The sequence below is a fragment of the Muntiacus reevesi genome, chromosome 3 (genome assembly GCF_963930625.1).
Source record: "Muntiacus reevesi chromosome 3, mMunRee1.1, whole genome shotgun sequence".
In the NCBI taxonomy this organism is placed as follows: Eukaryota; Metazoa; Chordata; class Mammalia; order Artiodactyla; family Cervidae; genus Muntiacus; species Muntiacus reevesi.
In genome coordinates, this window is record NC_089251.1 from 219577452 (window position 1) to 219594553 (window position 17102).

Below are 17102 nucleotides of genomic sequence, written 5' to 3' on the forward strand. Positions count from 1 at the left end.
GAATAGAGTAGTTGGTCTGTTTTAGTCTGTATTTAAGAAGGAGAAGGCAAAGAAGAGGAAGAGGCAGAGATGGAGGAGGAGGGGGAGAAAGTGGAGGTGGAGAAGGAGGGAGAAAGGAAAGGGGGGAGAAAAGGGGGAAGGAGGGAAGAGAGGAGGCAAAGGAGGGAGGCCAGAAGAAGGAAGGAGAAGTCAATAACAACGTGATGCTTTATCTTTGACTCTGGACGTTGCGCGAGGCATCTGGATATCGTTTTCTGATTAATGTGAATTTCACTGGTAGCCATTATCTAAAATCATTCAGTATCCACATCCTATGATTCAGCATGCTGGAACATAACCACACCTACAGAGAAACAGTGAGTTTGAACGAGTGATAGAGAATTTTACATTTCACCAAAGATAAACCAAAACAAGAAAACACAAACAAAAACAATACCCCCAAATCCAAAATACAGAAAACATTGGCTTTTTAAATTAAACAAAGTATAGCAATGTTTTAAAATAAAATTAATTGAATTTAAAAGATTAACTTGATGATTTGGGAGGATTCTTGCATTCTGTATTACCATATAATATTCTAATGATCGAATCTATAGATTCATTGTATTATAATGATATCAAGTAAATATTCCTAATCCAAGCAGATGTGCTTTTAAAACCACAGGTAGCATAAACATCCATATACACAATGCAGTTAGGATTGGTGGTGAATTAATTTTTCTCCCCATGTATGCCAATAAACTTGAGTGTGAGCCTGGGGGGCTACAATTAAGAAAGAGGGGAAGCACTGCTTAATAAAGTTGGGATCAGGCATTTAAAAGGAATCCTTAAGCTCAAAACTACTAGGGATCTGACCTGTTTATAGGAAACAGTTCTGCTAGAATTAGAAGTGGAAATAAGGAGATGATAATGAAATACAGTTTAACCAGAAAAGGGTGGTGAACATATGTATCAGGCCACACCATATGAATATGCTGCCAGTTTTGATATACAGCTGTGGTTCCTTTTGTCAAGCTATTCTATTTCCTGTTAGGAAAGATAACTCTGAAATACTGTTTCAGGATGCAGGGATAGAACAAGAGCTTCATTAAATTGCTTAAAAATTATTTCCTCAAGTTTCTCTCTTACTATTTGTCATAATGAGATGATGTTCTTATAAGTCACTCACTTATTCATAGCTTGTGGGAAATAAGATTTCAGTCTTGACTGCTTACTAATGGTCAAGCATGCACATCTGGAAATCACTGGATGGTGTTGTTTCAGTGAAAGGTCAGAATCCAAGGGTAAGATGACCTATCTGTCAGGTGCTTGCGTCACTTTCCTGGTTTCATTCTAGCCATTTTTATCTCTCTTGGGCGGGGGTGAGTGACTTCCACCGATTTTCTCTCTCCTCTTCCCCCTCTAAGGCAAGGAGGCTGTTCATCAGCAGCATAGCTCATGCCCAAGTATTGCTACTTCGTTTAGATCTTCATTAGCAACTGTGGAAAATAGGTAATTAATATTTAGGAGGGTAGATATAATTTATGGGGTTTTTTTGTTTAAATATGAAGTGTACTTTTGTCCCATTTGAGGAGTTTATCACTGAATGCTTGAGGAGGATGGTGAGTTCGTCATGGTTTTCCCACACGGGACTCCTCACACTCCCATGCCTTCTAGCATTATCCTCTCTTTTCAACCTGCTAAGCTTCTATTGGCTCTTTTATTTTTTTAAATTAACTTTCATTGGAGTATGGTTGCTTTGCAATGTTGTCAGTCAGTCAGTTCAGTCGCTCAGTCATGTCTGACTCTGCAACCCCACGAATCGCAGCACGCCAGGCCTCCCTGTCCATCACGAACTCCCGGAGTTTACTGAAACTCATGCCCATCGAGTCGGTGATGCCATCCAGCCATCTCATCCTCTGTCGTCCCCTTCTCCTCCTGCCCCCAATCCCTCCCAGCATCAGGGTCTTTTCCAGTGAGTCAACTCTTCACATGAGGGGGCCAAAGTATTGGAGTTTCAGCTTCAGCATCAGTCCTTCCAATGAACACCCAGGACTGATCTCCTTCAGGATGGACTGGTTGGATCTCCTTGCAGTCCAAGGGACTCTCAAGAGTCTTGTCCAACACCACAGTTCAAAAGCATCAATTCTTCAGTGCTCAGCTTTCTTTATAGTCCAACTCTCACATCCATACATGACCACTGGAAAAACCATAGCCTTGACCAGACAGACCTTTGTTGGCAAAGTAATGTCTCTGCTTTTTAATATGCTGTCTAGGTTGGTCATGACTTTCCTTCCAAGGAGTAAGCGTCTTTTAATTTCACGGCTGCAGTCACCATCTGCAGTGATTTTGGAGCCCAGAAAAATAAAGTCAGCCACTGTTTCCACTGTTTCCCCATCTATTTGCCATGAGGTGATGGGACCGGATGCCGTGATCTTAGTTTTCTGAACGTCGAGCTTTAAGCCACTACGGTGTCGCAGTAGTCTCCAGTATGGACGTGTAATGTACACAGCCCCTCCTTTCGGGGCTTCCTGTCCTCTCAGGTCACCACAGAGGACGAAGTAGAGTTGCCTGTGCTATATATGCAGTGGGCTCTTACTAGCTGTCTATCGCATACATAGTGTCAGCAGTATCTATGTGTCATTATCAATCTCCCAAGTCCTCTTCCCTGCCCTTTCCCCTCTTGGTATCCATATATTTGTTCTCTACTTCCGTGTCTCTATTTCTGCTTTGCAAATAAGATCACCTATACCATTTTTCTAGATTGCATATATATGCGTTAATATACGATATTTGTTTTTCTCTTTTCTGTTTTTCTCTTTACTCAACTCTCTAGGTTCATCTATGTCTCTACAGATGACCAAAATTTTGGTCCTTTTCATGACTGAGCAATATTCCATGGTATATATGTGCCACATCTCCTTTGCACTGTTGGTGAGAGTGTAAACTGATACAGCCACTATGGAAAACAATATGGAGGTTTCTTAAAAAACTAAAATTAGAACTATCATGTGGCCCCGGAATCCCACTCCTGGGCATATATGCAGAGAAAATCATAATTCAAAAAAGATAATGCACCTCAATGTTCATTGCAGTACTGTTTACAATAGCCAGTACATGGAAGAAACCTAAATGTCCATCAACAGAGGAACTGGTAAAGAAGATATGGTACACGCATCTTCTTGTTGGTCAGTCGCTAAGTCATGTCCATCCATGGGGTTTTAGGTGAGAATACTGGAAGGCTTTGCCACTTTCTTCTCCAGGGAATCTTCCCAGGAGAGGGATTGAACCCGCATCTCCTGCATTGGCAGGTAGATTCTTTACCACTAAGCCATCAGGGACGCCCCAGGGCATGTATATTAATACAGTGGAGTGTTACTTCTATTGGCTCTTCAACACCTAACTCAGTTTTGCTTCTCTGAAGCCTTCCCTAGCTACCCTTGACAGAGGTCTCACAAAATGACCAGAACTCTTTCCTCTCTGTTGCTCTTATAACAGTCTGTTTACCAACACAATGACTGGTATTTACTGGTAATTGGTAAATATTTGTTTGCAAATGACCTGTTATAAAACATCAGTCCTCCCATCCAAGGATCAGAATTTATCAAGGTATTCCACCTATGTAAACTGTTAGAGGAGCAGAAAGTAACTAAATAGGATGGCAAGACTTAACATCATTTGACTCTGTCTGAATCAACATCAAGTTTTAGTGTTGTATATATATTTACCTATCGATCTGTCAAGTCTTTTCATTTTTGCAATAGGAATGGCCTTTCAGGTTGTCATCTACTTGTATCTTTCAAGCCAGTCTTCATGGAAATGTTTGTTTACATGGGCTTAAGAAATAAGTAGTATTGTTTTCAGAGAGGCTTAAGAAATACTTGGCTGAACAGTTTAATAGGGGGAAAAAAAGATTTGAGGAACAAAAAGTACCAAAGAAAACTTGGTATTCATCAGAATTAAAATTAGCTGAAGGAAAACAAGGATCATAAACTAGAAACCTTTTCCTGCTGTTTGCATCATCAGTTTTCATCTCCAGCAGCTTCCCCTCCCGCGTCTCTTGTCAAGTTATGAAAGAAGTTCCCCATATGGGCTGATTATTCTGACAGGCAAGGCTATCTCATGACTTACAAGTCTCTCTTTAAAATATGCAAAAGGGCTAACGGGAAGGTTCGAACTGTGAGCGGTGTCTTGCCTGCCTTGTTTCAAAGGCTCACCCTTGTGACTACTTCATTATCGTCCTGGATTATCTGCTCAGAGCAGCAGAGGCCCCATGTATCTAGAATCGAGACACAACAGCCTCCTCATTTCTCATGCTCTGAGGCCTCTCATTGGCCTGATAATTGTCAAGCATTCCTTCCTCTTTCATGAACCCAAGGCTCACACCCACCAGGAAACAAAGGGTTCCTTTGAGGATGAATCTTGAGACCGTCCCGGCCCCTGAAAAATTACAAGCTGGAAATTTTCTAAGTACTGAAATTATTGTGTTCCTTTTAGAGAACTCTCTGTGGACCTAACTCTAGGAATAGGTTATCAAAAGCAGACTTCCCTCAAACCCGGGAGGGAAGAAAGGACACTGAGGAAGAGATGAAATAAATACACTGCACACACCTGCCCCTTTACCAGAGCCTGCCATAGAGACCATTTGCACACCTCTTGTCTCATCTGATTCCCACAACCACTCTGTGAAATGGTTACTAATAGTATTCTCATTTTAAAGGTAAGTAAACTGAGGTTTAGTGAGGTAACGGTCAAAGTCACTCAGTTAGGAAGGGCAGAACAGAGACTTGAACCCAGGTCTTTTCACAAGAAAGCATAGCCTTTCAGCCTCAACCGCCGAACTTCTCATGCTAACACTCCCTTAACCACAGCTACATCTTAAACTTCATAGAAAGGAGCCTCCTTTACAACCCCTCATTTTATTGACAAGGAAACACCATCATAAACTGCAGTTTAAATATTCTTTAGCTTCAGGAGAAAAAAGGCAAAATCATGAGAGAACCAGTTCACATCAGCAGTTTTGTGAGAAAACCAAGAGAAGCAACTTTCAGGGAAAGCCTGCCGTCAGGACCATGTGATGAGAAATGACGCTTTCTCCGTTGACCCCAAGGAACTGCAACTTTCCAGCTAGATGCCTTTGTGATCTGTGGGCTTCGCATTCTGGGACGAAGCAAGCTGAAAGAACTTGTCAGGCGTTCTCACAATGGCTGGAGAAAAAAATTTTTGTAATTGCCTCTGTGACTTTAGAAATTGTTCAATTGTATTATACAGAAGATTTCTATTGGCAAAAGGTTATTTTGTCTATCTTCCATTTGTCTGTCTTAGCTTCATTTAAATCATTGCATACCACCCAAAGCAAGGATGATATCCACTACCTCTTGTATGGTTACTCACAATTCCCTAAATACAGAGGGTATGCACAGTGTGTTCTGGTATCTAACATTTTAAGATACATATGCAGAGAAACTTCTAGTAGCATCTATGATGGAGTCTTTATTAAAAGTCACTTAGGATTCAAGAAGGAAGTAGTTATATTTCCTGGGAAAGGACAGTGAGGTCTGCATATCCACCTGCTCTGTGATATATGCATGTGGTTTTCATTTTATTTAAAAATCACTAATAGAAATTGTACCTTTTCTCATGCCTCCCACTGGCCTTCACTGCAGGATATATTACTCATGTCAGACCCAAATTTACCTCTGGCCCACACAAACCTGCTGTTATCTTGCAGATTTGTTACTGTAAATTACTGACATCAGCAAAGCTTTGTCAGGAAACTGAGGTAATTGAAAATTCCAGAGAAGTTGAAGAAAATGCATCCCAGATTACTTTGGGCTTCTTCCTCTTTTATTTAGTTCATGTTCCCCATCTGAGTCATTGCTAAAATAGTTCAAAGGCTATGTTCACATTCAGCATTAGGTAGAAGGCTTATTTATTCATGTTTCCCTTTAACCCACCTCACTTGGATTGTTTTGCCTGACTAAGTTTACAATTCGATCAATATTTGGATGTCGGCAGTGAAGTTTGATGCTGTTATACATACTTAGTGATTATATGAGAAATGAAATTGTTTAATCTATGTGGGTAAAATTTGTGCCCCAATATAATCTTGTAAACAGTTTTTAAAAAAATCTTCAAGTTTATGAAATGACAAGTTTCTGATTTGCATTGAGGTCCTTCAACAACTCCTTATTTTTCCATCACTCACTTTCTATGTTATTTTCTCTCTCATCACCAAATTATTCCTCTCCTTGTCTAATAACCACGGTCAGTGGGGACTAGATGTTGCTGACAGCCTCTTTCCAAAAGACTCACAGATTTTCCGGGTTCTAGCTGGGTCTCTGGCTTAGTACTGGGCACTGGAGTCAGAATGTTCTATTTTGACCTTCCAGGAACACATGGTCCTAGGGAAACCAACCCTTGGATAGTGTGAAGTAGGTACAGAAGCCAGAGAGGGCATGTCTAAGACTAGCGTTTCAGGGAAGAGGGTCTTAAGAAAGTGACCCTTGATAATAATAATATAGAGAGGTATGTTCAGGCAGACGCAATTGGAGGGATGGTGAGAGCTGATGGAAATGGAGTCAAGGAGAAGACAGCACTTGAAAGTTCTGTGAACTAAGCTAAGGAATAAGAGCTGCATTTTGGGTGTTTTCTGGAATCCCACAAAGATTTTAAAGGCTTTGGCATAATCAAATTTGTACTAGTGCATTAAATCAGTGAGCATTTCAGTTCAGTGATAAGTAATTTTAACTAGGGAAGTATTTCCCAATTTTCTGCCTCAGTTCAGTTGCTCAGTCGTGTCCAACTCTTTGCAGCCCCATGGACTGCAGCACGCCAGGCTTCCCTGTCCATCACCAACTCCCAGAGCCTACTCAAACTCATGTCCATTGTGTCGGTGATGCCATCCAAACATCTCATCCTCTGTCATCCCCTTCTCCTCATTTATTGAATATCTATTTGGTGACATAACTCCCAGAGAGGTGGGACTACAGATAACATGGTCCCTACCCTTAAAAAAAGCTTACCTGTTTAGGTATTAGACAGTGGACCTGAAAACCAGAAAGTACCAAAAGAGCATCTTTGGTCCACATAGTAATGTAGGATGAGTTAGAAGGAGATAAGACCCCAAGAATAGTTACAGATGGAAAGGAGAGGTAGGGGACTCATAATTTTGTCTGAGTACATTCTTTTCAACCATAGTTAAGGAGCTGTATCAACAGCTGCTAAGACTATGATGAAACAATGTTCCAGAAAGTCATTATGTGACGAATATCAAGAAATATCTTTAAAGAGCATAAAAGGTGCATTCTTCTATCTGCCAGCTCTGCCATCAACCCTCAGTGACAGCTCTCTTCTCTGTTGGATTAGGGTAAGGCAGCACCTTGGGTGAGACGGAGCCAGTGTGACTGGTGGAAAGGCTATTAGAACAATTCTTGAGATGTGCTGTGAGTCTGAAACAAGGGAGTGATGATGGTGATTGAGGAAGAGGAACAAGTAGGAGAGATCATGGGGAGTATGACTCACAAGACCTGATAACCCATTTAGAGATATAGCAGGATGACTCTCAAGATTTCCACCTGAGTGACCCAGGAAGTGACAATCACCAGGTTTTGGGGGCAGGGGCAGGAGGAAGACATAGCTGCATCCATTTTGGATGAGTCAGATTTGAGGTGCTTTTCCGACCATCAAGGGGCAATGGCCAGTATTCATTTGCATGTGCAGGTCTAGTGCACAGGAAGAGAGCCTTACCGGGAAGGTGCATTTTTGAGTCTTTGTTGAAAAAGTCACTGCACCACAATGATCAGAAAGAGGAGAGCAGAGAGCCCCAGGGGGGCCCTGGAGACGCTGCCATTTAAAGACTGAGTTGAAGAAAGCAGAGCTTGGTCAGTGGATCGGAAGAGAACCAAAAAGACTGTGGTTAGGGATTTAAAAAAGGACTTTTAAAGAGGAAGTCATCAATGGGGTTAAAAGCTGTCTCTTCTGTGCGTAAAGATGTGCTATGATTTTCAAAACAAATTAAATACATTAGGTGGGACTGTTATTGGTAGTAACATGCAATAACTGACTAATGGCATATAAAAATACCACAAAGATTGGAGAAAAGCAAATTAAACCAGGCTTTTAAGATGATATACCATCTTCTAGAAATACAACATAAAGGATGGCATGCTGACCTCTGTGAATAAGACATAGAGTTGGGTTTGTTTTCCTTAGAAAGGAGATGAAAGATTTGCAGTGAACCCTCCCCTGACTTTCTTTACCTGCACCTTCTGGGGCCCTCTCGTGGGTGGGTGGGTAGCAGTAGGTAAGGAGTAACGGGGGCAGAACAGAGTTCACAGCTACATCTGAGAATGCATCCCAGAACCTGGTCTCACTGATTCCCAGGTTGAGGCTACTGGGTACCAGAGCGATGTATCATTTTATCAAAACACATCTCAGTCGACTCACCCCTGCCCTGGGCGTTCATGTTGTCTTGCCCACAGGACTCTCAATATCCTTCCCCAGGTCTCAGTGATGGAAGGACGTTGCAGGAATTTTATCAGGCGATTTCCCAGGAGACTTGGAGCTGAAAACTGTTCCGATCTTAGAGCAGCAATGAGTCAGGGAAGAGGGCGAGTTGCAATCACTTCAAGTACTGAATTCAGACTGCCAAAAAACACAGCAAAGAGCAGTTTGTATTCCACCACTCCCCCCTTCCCTTAATTTCAAAACGTGACTGTATTTTTCTCTGACATTTCCTACCTGAAGCAAGGTTTTGGTTCCCACACAACACCCTTTTCCTCTGCTTTCTGGTACTTGCATTATCTCGGCCTGCCCTCTGACACTGTTTCCCAATTTATGTTTTCCTTTCTCATTTCCCTCTTCTTAGCACTGACATGAGCCACAAACCTATAACGAGAATGTCTGACTCACTCGGTGCCTCTCCAGCTAATGGACACCATGTGGGACAGGAGGCAGGAAAAAGACGCTTTACAGGAAATCAGACGATAATGCTTGCACTTTGGTGCCCTTTGAAACAAGAATTTAATTATCCTAATTAAAACGATTACCTTATAGAAGACGTTTGGGGAAAAAAAGAGTAAGCAGTTTGTCTTTTTCCTGATGAGACGTGTCTCAAAACCAAGAGGGCTATTCCTGCTGACCTTTATGTGCTAAAGTCCAGGCACCCATGGGTCGAATCAAAAATCGATCTCGATGTTTAGACCGATCCAGAGACTGGAAGCTGGAAGCTTCACTGTGTTTTGTTTGGGGGCTGTACTAGTTTCCTAGTGCTGTGGTAAGTACCACAGATTAGGTATCTTAAAACAACAGAAATTTATCTTCTTATAGTCCTAAAGGCTACAAGTCCAAAATCAAGGTGTGGATGGGGCTGCTTCCTTCTGAGGGATCTGTTCTGTCTTTCTGTCCTAGCTTTTGGGGATGGTAGCATCTTTGGCTTGCAGCTGCCTCATTCCAATCTCTTTGATTTCACACACATTTCTTTGATTTCTCCCTGCGTGGGTCTGTGTCCAGATTTCCCTCTCTTGTAAGGATATCATCCATACTGAATTAGGGCCCACCCAAATGACCTCATCTTAACATATCCGGAAATACCCTATTTCAAAATAAGGTCACATTGATAAGTATCAGAGCTTAGGACTTAGCCTACTTTCGGGGGGTGGGGAACACAATGCAGCTCAAGCAGAGGATTAGTATTAGGCACCATCTCCTCTTCCTTCAGGGGTCCATAAAGTCCCAGTTTTCTGGGTCTTCACCTGAAATCCAGACCTTCTGTTCTCCAATAAAGGTGGTCTTGCCTGGGCCCTACTCCCTCAGGACTCAACTCTCAGCTATAAACTGATCAATTAATCTAAGGGAAGATGACAATAGGCAAATATCACTCCTCCCAGGTATTTGCACCAAACAGATGACTTCCTGGAGACACTGCTGTAACCGATAGGTGCTGGTGGAAATTTTGCAGTGGGTGACATTTTCTTTTTGAGTGGACAGGTGTTTCCATGACCCTCAAATCATCATTGTCTCCTCCATCTGTGAGAAGAGTGGTTCCTCTCTGTCTGCTACTCTCTGAAAGGAAAGTTATTACCACAGACAATTTGATCTATCTTTGCATTGCTTGCATTTTTTTCATCCCATGATTGTAAGCATGCCAGGAGAGAAGATTTGCCCCTCACGAGGAAGTCCATCAAGTGGAAAAATTTTATCTTAAAAAACGATGCCAACCCGGGGATCAACAAGGAGGACCATAATCCCATTCTCAACCACGGATGATTTTCAAAGAATGAACAGGCGAGAGGGAGAGAATTCGGTTGCTAGGAAAATAGAATAAAATAAACATAAGCTCCCCCCGCCCCTTGCTTTTCCATCCTGAGGTGGGCTGTGCTTCTTGTTATAGAGTGTTTGTCCCTCCCCATCTCGGCAGTGACAGACTCCCAGGGATGCTTGCCTATCTGTCTCACAGGTGTGGGAGCTGATCCCTGCCAGCTTAGCGAGACTTTGGAAGAAACTCCCACAGTGGTTGTAAAGAGAAAAGGGAGAGAGATAATAGTTCACTGGCATCAATAATCTACTTCCCCAACCGGCTGAACGTCTGAATAATAGCCTCGGCACTTGCCCTTCTACTCCCCCTGCCTGGCTCCGCCACTGTCAGATTCTCTTCCCTTCTCCACAACTGGGAACTCTAGGGAGCAGATTGTTTTGGCTGGAATTAGCCTGGCACAGATGGTACCACCTGCTGCATGTTCCTTACTTCTTATTGGCTCCTCTCTCAGCTCTGCGAGTTTTTATATTTTCTAGAAGTTCAGGGGAAGGGGAGATGGCTGGGCCCTTGCTCACGCCTGATTCTGGCACGGCTGTCTTGAGGAAGCTGGCAAACGTGGGGGCTGGGCTGGGTCTTGTTGATCACGGTGGGGTCTCAGGGTAGCGGAGCCACTGGGGTGGGCTGCTTGCTGTAGCTGGGTCTGTCATTTCCAAGATACAAACTTCCTTTGGCCCAAACCATTTCTATTTTCCAGGATGACAGATCTGCCTATGACCAGACATAAGGCACGTGATCCTGAGAGAGCCTGAGAAATACGATTTCTCTCATTGTTAACTCAGAGGGACATAGCAGGACCCTGCCCATTTTACAGGGAAAGGAATTATGACTAAACCACAAGCAGGTTGCTAAATTCATTTCTGGGCTATTCACTGGGAATAATAACGCATCTCTTCCGACTCCCACAAGGTAAACCTCACAGATTCATGAATTCCACTTCCTCACCTCTGAAAACACGACATGGGACTAAAGAACCGAAGAATTTCGCTCCTTAACATTCTCTTGACTTTACCTGTCCAGTTGTTCTTGAGTGTTTCCTGACAGGAGATCACACTGTAAGTCATTCAAACGGCTGAGACATATTTTCTTACTGGTCTGACTTCCTCTTTCCTTTTCTACTATGCTTTATTAGACCAGGGTTTTTAATTTCTCAAAAAATCAAACTGATTCTTGCCTCGGGTATTTGCATCTTCTCTTCCCTCTTCCTGAAATACTCTCGCTCCAGATCCGCCCCTGCCTGGTTCACTTCTCCTCACCCCTCAGGCTCCACTCAGACAATACAGCCTTAAATTTTTTCCTGGCATCCCCCTCCCTGCACCCCAGCTGAGGTTGCCTGTCCTCCAATCCCATCTCATTCACTATTAAACCACCTCTTTTTATTCTCGTCAAGACACAACGGTATGAGAAGCGGACTTACATAATTGTTTTGTACCTTCGCCACTAGAAAGTAGGTCCCTGTAGGGTGGGGATGTTGTGTGGTCACTGCTGAATCCCTAGGACATAATACAGTGCATCTCCTACATCATCACTCCATGGGATGCACGTTGGTGAGGGAGGGGTGTTGTTTTGTGTTTTGAAGGGGGAAACACTGTGATACACAAGGGAGACTGCTTGAGACTTTGATACGGGTACATTCCCTGTGAAACCTGGCGCTCAACTTTCTACTTCTTTATGCATGTCTGTCTCTGATGGAGTATACGAAACTTTAGGCCAGTAGTTTTGTTTGCTTTTGCACATCCTATAAAACGTAGTATTATGCTTCATACGAGGTGGGCACTCAGTAAACTGAACTACCATCGATGTTGTAATGTTGTTTATTACTATTATTTCTAGGGCCACTAAATCAAAGAGAGGTAGGAGCAGCATCAGTAGAAGCAACAACAGCATGTTTGCCATAACTGGAGACCTGGCTTCTGGTCTCCGTTCTGCCAATAACCACAAGTTGATATGGGCTTTTACTCCTCTCTGAGGCCCAGAATGTGAAGAGCCAGAGCTTTTGATGAGAGGGTATATATATTCCTCCACTCTCTAATTTTCTTTCATTTATTTCAGCCTATTTCAGTTTTCCTGCTGCAGATTTATAAATCTCCAATTACTCCTGTTGCAGCCGGTTTCTTCCTCTGACCGCCTCTGGCTTATTCAGTGCACATGGGGCTCAGAAAAAGCTGTGACAAGAGAAAGAACAGCACCGGGACTCACACCACGGGTTCAGGCTGAAAACTGGGTGGAGCGGCTCAATGGAACTCCAGCTCCTCAGTGGACATAAGCATGGTCAGAAACCTTGGGCAAACTTGTGGGTAAAATGGACCAGAAGCAGCTAGTAATTTTTAAAGAGCATTTCTCAAATTTGAGTTTGTCTCTGGCTCTCAGTGAAAGGAGACTTCAGTCCAGACGTGGTTAACTGCCCTCAGATGATGATGTGATCTTAGAGTAATATAGGGTTTCCAAAGTAGCTTATTTTCATTCCACTCTTGCATGGAAGAGTTCATGTAGACCAGAACGAACTTCTTGCAGGAAGTAGGCAGACTAACTTGCTCCTTTTGATGTTTCCACATCATTCAAAGGAGCATTTTACTGTGATGTGTTGTGGAAAGCGTTGTCGGGAGACTAGGGTTCTGAAATCTATGCTTAACTGCTTTCTAGATCATTGTGGGGTAAAGATAAACAATGAGCTTCTCAAGTCTATGAAGATTTCAGTTTCCTCATCTAAAAAGTGCAAGCAGTAGATTAACTGCTTTTATTTTTCTAAGTGTTACAACCATCAAGATGTTCTTCCTCTCAATCCATAGGAAAATTTTATTGAGAACAAGATTTTTGACTCTTTCAATGTAGACACCAGGTATGCTATAATTTGGTCAGGTTTATAACAGTTACAGGCTGATTTGTAGGTGAAGAGAGCTAACCCAAGGGATCGTGACGATTCCTTGAAAAGGATTTGCACAAATCATTATTCCAACTTTTATTTTTAAAAACAAGGTAGTACATTTTAAGCAGTTAGTGTGGTTGAAACACTTCATATTCTGGAAAGATATTTTTCAAATGTTCCCTCACCATTTGAAGTGAGTGAAATGTTCCTTTACATGGAATTGTCTTTGATAATATAAAAACACTTTATAATGCAAAAGAAAAGGTGCAAAAGTGTCTTACTTAGATGTTAGGCTGATTCTTCTCAAGCCTAATCTCTGAGCAATGGTATTTTCAGTGTTAAAACAAATAGGGCAGGGTGGTATGTACTTCTCTTTTTCCCCCTCTTGCTTAGATGTACCTTCAGCCGGAAACCCATGAGCTCACACTTTCTAAGCATGTTCAATAATGAAGTGGTAGACCTCCACGGAATGTTTCAGGACCTCAGGAAGTGGTTAAGGGTTATTCAATAGTTGGTGTTCTCTCTTTCTGTCTGCACCAATCCCTGGGCTGCACTACAGGGTTTGGAAACATCATTTGTGTTGGAAGTGGTATCTTTCAGAAGAGACATAAAAACCAAGGTCTAGGTTGCTTGTGGTCACTAAATACACATGATGTTTTCTGTGAGTTCTTTAGGGATGTTCTTGAGTTTCCTAAGTTTATATTCCTTTGTTCCTCTATAGTCTTTTAAAAAGTAATTTGAAGGCCGTAGTCTTCGTTTCTCCTAACAAAACTAGAATGAAGTGTAACTGGAATTCTTTGCCCTTTAATGAGACTGTTTTAGGAATGGATAAAAATGACTCTCCTTTAAGGAAAGGTCACAAACTAAAACACGAGTTTCTGAGAAAAAGTAAAGATAAATAAATATTTGGTTCCCTGCATTGCAGGCAGATTCTTTACCAACTGAGTTATCAGGGAAGCCCGTTTTATGGTTAGCATATCTTAGAAGCGATATAGAATTTTTTGGTGTTATGGTTAGCATATCTTAGAAGCGATATAGAATTTTTTGGTGAAACTTTATTTTTTCAGTATCAACATTTTAAGTGTTTTCATTTGTGTAATATATAAATATATAAAATGTCTCACAAGCACTCCTTCATAGTCCCTCCATCTTTTGGGTATTGTTGTTTTTTAAATACTAGCTGTTCAAATGTACACGCACGAAATTAGCAATCTACACACGCGCAGAACACACACACACACACTCTCACTGTCTCTGTCTCTCTCTTACTACCCTTTGCTCTGAAAATGGTCAGAACAGGAGTATAATACACAACTCTTTCTCTGAATATTTCTTTATGTTAGATCAGTTCCTTCTGAGTTCTGTGCTTGCCAATGCTAAACTCCCTGCCAGGGCAGTGGTCTATTTTTAACATTTTGGGGGCTTATCCCTTCAGTTCCAAATCTAACAGGCATATTCTGTGGCATGAGAGAGAGAAAAGCTGACGTGCCCTTCAAATCAGGATCATCAGGATTTGCAATTTCTGTAGAATCAAAGATATGAATGAGAAAGCCCAATTAGAATACTTAAAAGATCATTTGTCACCACTTTAATCTTCATGGAGTTTTACTCATCATTTTCTTTGACTAAAATTATTAGAATCTTTGTCATATTCATCTCAAGGCCAAACGGGAATGGTACCATTAATTTTATATTTTCAATATTTTGGAGCATTTTAGCATGTCATAGTAGATTATAGGTGGTAGGTGACTGTTTTAGTAGAGAAAGTCTTGATTGGTGGCATATTCAGCATCACATCATCTCAGTGTCATTTCTCTAATTCCATATTTCATATACAAATGAAGACTGAGGGATTTATTTCTGTTATTTAAAAGCATTTGTTTAATTCAGAGATTAATATATCATCTTCAACCCTGAAAAAAGAGGCCCTCTGAAACATCAGACCCAAAAAATTGGACACGGCCTATTAGCCCAAAAGAACATGTTGCCAATTATCTCCATGTTTATTTAAATATTTAGCTCTAAAGGAAGCAATCATTCCTTTATACTTCTTTAAATTTAGTATTGACATTTTTATTTTGGGAAAGGAGGTCTTTTTTTTTTTTTTAACATGGATACAGGAAAAGAAAACTCTCCAATAAAAATATTGTCTAAAAAGTTTGTTTTGTCTGCATGATTTACTAAATATGTACAATTTCAATTCACAGCGAAGGTAACAAAGATTTAAACAGCCAACATCACAAATGTCTCAAGTTCTAAAAAAAAATCACTGTGCACAGTTTAACAATTTAATTGAATAAAAACCAAAGCTAAGCCTTCAGTCTGAATCTTTTTTATGATGGGCACAAGCCATGTATTTTCTTCATCTTTGTTACACGATGTATATTTCTGTGACTAAACGCCCCTTCCCATTTTAGTATATTAGGTTATGTCAGTACATACTTAAAAGAGACATAAATTGCCTCTTGGTACACCTATATGATTCTTGATGTGTTCACATATATGTCAGGATATTTATCAATATATAAAATGACCAGATGAGTCACCTGTGATGTTCTTTTTAATGTCTTCAAATGTAGGAATGTTTTGTTGCATGTATAAAATTTTTTTTAATTTATAGGAGTGCCATTTAAAGCCATAATAATTTGACCAATGTCCTCTTGACACAAAGTGTCTAGAAACAACTATTCTATGCTGGAAATATAGAGATTCCATATCTCTACCCCATTCAGGTTTGTCAAGCTTGCTATTATATAAATCTGAATGTTACGGTCATTCTGATATAATGGCCAAGTGAATGAACCAATTAATTGTTAGAAACAAATGTCGCTGAATATAGAATAGTGGAGTTACAGTTAAGGAGGGTGCCATCACTTTGGCTAACCCTATAAAATCTATAATAAGGTTGTTTTCACATATATTTTTTCCCCATGTAAATTCTTTGGTGTTTTTCTCCCCCTTCATTTTTAGTGCTGTGATTGATGAACATGCAATGTGAGATTCAAATAATTGCACTGAGCATGTTTATTTGAATAATTGCCCCATTGCACAATCAAATAAATCTGCTGAGTGTGTTTGTTTGAATGTTTTTACATGTACATGGGATCACATACTCAAATAAATGCAGCTGTGTTTATTACAATGTGTGGGATTTCAGATATACACATACTTGTTTGTGTGTCTATCCAGGGCCCTACAGCCCTTGAATGGCCCTCACACATCTTGGAGCAAAAGCGTGGTTAACAATTTTTCAGTTCAAATACATGTAAACTTATTGTTGGGCAATTTCCTCAAATTTGTAACTAGGATTTATTTTCATTAAGGCTTACATTCTTAGAAAGATAAAAAATAACCATTTTGGAGGGAGCTATCTGATTGTGAAAAGTATCTAATGAATGTATTCATATTTATTTGAAACAGTCCCTTCTTTTTTCCTTCCTCCAAGCCCTCCCACTTCACCCCCAGCTCAACTCATGCTAAAGAGGATGTATGTTTTGTCTAGTTCTTGCTGAGACATTCTGATACTCATCTCTCTTCCCAGTTATTTCAGGCCTAGGCCTACAGTGTCACGTGAAGACAGTCAAGATTGCACAGATCCTGCTGGAATACAAAAGGCTTTTGGAGTAAATGGTCAGGGATGTTCAATTGTTTCAACGTTTCATCACCCTCCCTTACCCCCATTCTAGGAGGGAAAAAAAGGGTTAGACTTCAAACTCAGAGTGTGGGAAGAGTAACTACTTGATAAGGGAAGAGAGAAGAATACATCTGATGTTACTAAAAATGCATGTCTCTTGAGTATGGAGGGAGATTTCTTGTTTTGACCTTGGAAAGGAATCTTAGGATAAGCCAAACATTTTTATTCTCCCCTGGAGTTGTGAGATTAGGCAGCTCTAATGCACTATAGTGTTAGTGAATAAATGTCATTTAAAAAAAAATCTTAGA

At 40.9% G+C, this 17102-nt stretch overlaps 1 protein-coding gene and 1 long non-coding RNA gene across 4 annotated transcripts in view; both read right to left on the reverse strand.

Annotated features, from left to right (window-relative positions):
* Window positions 1-152: 152 nt before the first annotated feature.
* Window positions 153-8826, reverse strand: LOC136163476 (uncharacterized). Its single transcript, XR_010662245.1, has 3 exons — window positions 8722-8826; window positions 8428-8625; window positions 153-343 (listed from the first exon to the last, which is right to left on the reverse strand). It is a non-coding gene; the product is annotated as an uncharacterized lncRNA (long non-coding RNA).
* Window positions 8827-15130: 6304 nt separating this feature from the next.
* The window catches only part of ZEB2 (zinc finger E-box binding homeobox 2), a 135090-nt gene continuing 133118 nt past the window's right edge, over window positions 15131-17102 (reverse strand). For all 3 annotated transcript variants that reach the window (XM_065931488.1, XM_065931489.1, XM_065931490.1), the window contains exon 10: window positions 15131-17102. This exon is cut by the window's right edge and continues 3579 nt beyond it. The gene's annotated coding sequence lies outside the window, so the exon portion shown is untranslated.